Source organism: Gossypium arboreum, chromosome 2, assembly GCF_025698485.1.
Source record: "Gossypium arboreum isolate Shixiya-1 chromosome 2, ASM2569848v2, whole genome shotgun sequence".
Lineage (NCBI taxonomy): Eukaryota > Viridiplantae > Streptophyta > Magnoliopsida > Malvales > Malvaceae > Gossypium > Gossypium arboreum.
The window spans coordinates 46,351,621-46,356,636 of record NC_069071.1 but is presented as its reverse complement, the minus strand read 5'-3'; the positions used below and the strand labels follow the sequence as shown (position 1 = coordinate 46,356,636).

The 5,016-nt window shown below is 36.3% G+C and overlaps 1 non-coding gene across 1 annotated transcript; it reads right to left on the bottom strand.

Moving 5' to 3' along the window:
• Positions 1 to 3,578: 3,578 nt before the first annotated feature.
• On the bottom strand, positions 3,579 to 3,684 carry LOC128289951 (small nucleolar RNA R71). The gene has a single exon (XR_008279591.1). It is a non-coding gene; the product is annotated as a small nucleolar RNA R71 (small nucleolar RNA).
• Positions 3,685 to 5,016: the final 1,332 nt, after the last annotated feature.

The following is a 5,016-nucleotide window of genomic DNA, read 5'->3' as shown; positions in this document are numbered from 1 at the left end:
CTTATGGTCTGAATAAATTATGTACTTCTCTACGTATAAATAATGCCTCCATATTTTTAGTGCAAAAACCACCACAACTAGTTCCAAGTCATGGGTTGGGTAATTCACCTCGTGAATCATAAGTTGAGGTGACGCATACGCAACCACCTTTCCTTCCTGCATCAATACATAGCCCAAACCCACATGCAACGCATCACTATAAATCGTAAACTCATTCCTAGGCTTTGGCTAAATCAACATAGGGGCCTCAGTTAAAACCTTTTTAAGCTTTTCAAAACTCTCTTGCTACTTTTTTAAAGGAGCAGCAATTAATGAAAAGCCCTCAACAAACTGCCTATAATACCCTATCAAGCCCAGAAAACTTTGGATTTTCGACGCTGACTTAGGTGTTTTCCAGTCTAACATTGCTTCAATTTTTCGAGGTTCCACCTTAATCCCCTCAGCTGACACCACATGTCCTAAAAAAGTAACCTCCCTTAGCCAAAATTCGCACTTACTGAATTTGGCTTACAGTTGTTTCACCATCAAAATCTGCAACACAATCCTTAAGTGTGTATCATGCTCATCCTCATTTCTTAAGTACACTAAGATGTCATCTATAAAAAACACCACGAACCGATCCAGGTAGGGTTGGAAGACCCAATTCATGAGATCCATAAAAGCAGCAAGTGCGTCCGTCAGCCCGAATGGCATCACCAAGAACTTGTAATGCCCATAATGAGTTTTGAAAGCTGTCTTATAAACATCCACCTCTTTAACCCTCAATTCGTGATACCCCAAACGCAAATCAATTTTTTAAAAAATGGAAGCCCCCCTAAACTGATTAAAAAGATCATCGATTCTTAGTAGAGGGTTCTTGTTTTTAATAGTTAACTTGTTCAACTTCCGGTAGTCGATGCACATTCGTAACGTCCCATCTTTCTTCTTTACGAATAACACTGGCACTCCCCATGGAGATTGGAAACACAAAAATTTATATACTTTTTCATACACCTTTTAACTTAAAAAAAAGCTATTCCGGTTAAATTCTTGTCGAAAAATAATTAAATATTATAAAATAATTAAATTATGTTAAAAATATGAACATTATGAATTTTAATTAATTTTATAGTTAATTTTGATTAAATTTGGTTATTTTTGACAGAATTACACAATTGGAGAAAAAGGGCCCGGTGAACACTGCGAGAAGAACAAAACCAAAAGTAATTTGAAGTATCGAGGCCAATTAATTTCCAGCCCAAGACGGTCCAGAAATGTGTATTAATTCATAATTAAATTAATTTTAATTTGTTTCCTATTTAATTGAGGTTGATTGAATTAATTTTAATTAATTATGAAGAAAGGGCCTAGTGAACCGCACTGGTTGAACCAAATGGAGTGAGCCGAACCAGCCACTAATTGGGCTGACCAGAATTTTCCATTGGCTGCCCCAAATCAGAAAATTAGCTGATAAAATATGCTTGCAAAAAGGCCCTTGAAAAACCTCCAAATTACGTTCAAACCCCACCTTTATTTTAGGCTTTGTAGATTTGCCCCAGCCTATGTTTAGCAAGATTGAAAGCTTCAACCTTGCCATGTGTGTGGCCAGGCATGGGAGGGCTCTCTTGGCTACAGAATTTGCTATTTTTACCTGCCCTCTTCAGCTATAAAAGCCACCCTATGCTGACCATTTCAAAGCATCCCTCAACATCCCTCATTCCACAACATTCTCTCATCCTCTCTTCACTTCTTTCAAAGTTTCCTCTCCATTTTTCCATCCCATTTTCCCTTCCTCTTGTGCTGATTTCCTCTCTTGAGAAAGAGCTATTCTTCAGCCATCTTGGGCAGCAATCAAGGTTTCATAGAAGCCTTGCTCGACAAAGACAACGGAGACTAAGAACGGAGTAATAGTCAAGCTGCAGAGAAACACTAGATTTGTTTTCTGTTCCCTTTCTTTTTAATTTCTGTTGTTTTTATGATGAACATAACTATGAAAAATATTGTTGTTGAAATGGTTATTTTAATCAATTTAGGTTGAATTTAATTCATGTTAGGTTGATTATATTTTTCCTACTTGAATTATTAAATTAATGTTTATGCTATTATAGGCCTCAGTGAAATGCTTGATTAAGTAAAATCATGCTTAGGTTATCTGGTGTTATAATTGTTTAGATAACTAAAGAATTAATTGTTTAAACGGATTGAAATTGTAATTAATGGACTCAGTACTTAATCAGTGCATGTTTAATTCTTCTAAGGTAACTGAAAATTAAATCAACATTGTATTTGGCGATACATATGCCTTGCATAACTTGCAAGATTGTTGTGATTAAATTGTTTCAAGGTATGGCTACTTTGTTACTTCACATAATCTTTTACATGTTTATTAAGTTGAATTAATTGGTTGAATCGACATAGGAATATACGAGAGATAATTTAATTCAATAAGTATGTATGTGCGATAGCATGTTTACTTTATTAAATCTGTTTAGTCGGTTGAATTGGCATAGGGATATGTTCAAGAGATAAATGGAATTCTTTTAATTAGTAAATATTTTCATAAGTTAGCAAATTACTGGGTTGCCGTGAATTTATTCATAACAGCAGAAGCACGAATTTAATATTTCTAAGTTAAAAAGGTATAATTAATCCAACACAATTATATCATCTTGATTAAATCTTAATTGAAATCGTGCACTAGAACTCTTTTATTTTATTTAAATTGTTTCCTTAGTTTTAAAATCTTAGTTTATAAATCACTCTTTTTGAACAAAAATTATTTTTACCTCACCAATGTGTTTTAATTAATTTCATAAATATTGCTTTTTACAGTCCCTGTGGGTACAATAACTCGACATTTACTTGTCAATTTATTACTTGTTATGATTGTGTACACTTGCACATTTCCACCGTTCCAAGTTTTTGGCGCCATTCTTTGGACCTGCTTTTTTAAAAAACATTATTTGTGAATTTATTTTTACATTTTGGTTCTTTTATTTTCTTGTTTAATTTTACTTACTTAATTAATTCTTCTCTGATTATTTCGGGTGTTTATGAGTATTGACCGAATTATCGACTTACTCCCAGTGGACCCTGAAATAGAACGAACCTTTCGCCAATGAAAAAGACAAGCGAACTAGAGAAAGACTGAAGAGATGAATTTTGAGAATATCAATCAAAGAAACGGAGCAAACCTTGCTCAAAATCCTATCCTTATTGCTGATGATAGGGATAAAGCTTTACGACAATATGCCGTGCCATTTTTTAATGACCTTAATCCAGGTATTAGAAGACTTGAGATCAAGGTACAACAATTCCCGCTGAAGCCAGTCATGTTCTAGATGCTTCAGACAGTGGGCCAGTTCAGTGGAATGCCTGCTGAAGATCCTCATTTTCATTTAAGACTGTTTATGGAGGTAAGCGACTCTTTCAAGCTAGCCGGAGTACCCGAAGATGCATTACGATTAAAACTATTCCCGTACTCACTGAGGGATAGAGCTCGAGCCTGGTTAAACTCACTACCACCGAACTCGATTTCTACATGGCAAGAGTTAGCAGAGAGATTTCTTGTGAAGTATTTCCCGCCTAGCAAGATTGCTAAGCTGAGAAATGAGATTACTGCTTTCCAACAGATGGATGTGAGTCCTTGTATGAGGCATGGGAAATATTCAAAGAGTTATTACGAAAGTGCCCTCATCACGGAATTCCGCATTGCATCTAACTTGAGACATTTTACAATGGTCTCAACTCTTACACAAGGATGGTAGTAGATGCTTCTGCTAATGGTGCTATCTTGTCTAAGTCTTACAATGAGGCTTATGAATCATCGAGAGGATCGCCAGTAACAATTATCAGTGGCCAACCAATCGAGCAACGTTAGGAAGACAAGCTGCTGGAATCCATGAAGTGAAGGCTCTCACTTCACTTGCATCCCAGGTATCTTCGATATCTTCAACGTTAAAGAATCTTAACACTAATGGGTCTAACAGTTTTGCAGCTCAACCATCTAACCAATATGAGAATATAGCCTGTGTCTATTGTGAGGAAGGACATGTGTTTGTAGAATGTCCGTCAAACCCAGAATCCATGCACTACATAGGTAATCAGAACTAGAACCGAGGAAAGCAAGGGCTACAATCCAACTTTGACAACCCATCGTGGCGAAATCACCCTAATCTTTCCTGGAGTAAGCAAGGGGCTGGAGGCAGTAACAACTACGCCCGACCTAGACCAACCTAGCTGCCTAGTTTTTCACAGCAAGTTCAGAAACCAGTTCAGGCTGAATCGTCCAATAGCTTAGAGAATTTATTGAAGGCATAAATGGCAAAGAATGACGCCACTCTAGGGAATTTGGAGAATCAAGTGGGCCAGCTTTGTGACAACCTTAATTAGACCCTGGTCGGAATGTGGTTTCGAGACCACATTACCGAGCCAAAAATTTATTTTTGTGTTTTAATTACATAAATTTTTGTGTGACAGTGAATATATGAGAAATTAAATGCTTAATATTAGCTTTAGGAATGTGAATTAATTCGAAAAGGACCTAGTTGACGAAGTTAGAAAAGATGATAGATGAATTATAAGGAGTAATTAATAATAGGGAGAGGAAGCATGGCTTTGCATCTCAAATTACCCACAAAATACATGGTGGCTGGCCAAGGAGTGATGATGCTCCACTCATTCTAATTTAATATGTTTTTTTTTTGTTAACAAATGATGGGAATAATAATAGGAAAGTGAACAAAAAAAAAGGGGTGTTCATACTTGCCATCTCCTAGCCGAAAAACCAAGAAAAAGAAAGGGAGAAAAGTTTTGAAGAAGTTCGGCCATTGCTTGTATCTAGGAGGAGTGTTTGATGTTGTGGCATGAAAATGAGGGAGTTTGAATGCTTAATAAGGAGGGAAGAAGGAGTGTTCATGTTTTCTTTCTTTTGCAATTGTCGTAACAAGAGGAAGAAGAGGAAGCAAGATTCGGCGAAGGTGGTCCTTTAGATCAAGGTATGTTCAATGATATTTTTGGAAGTTTACACAACCTTTG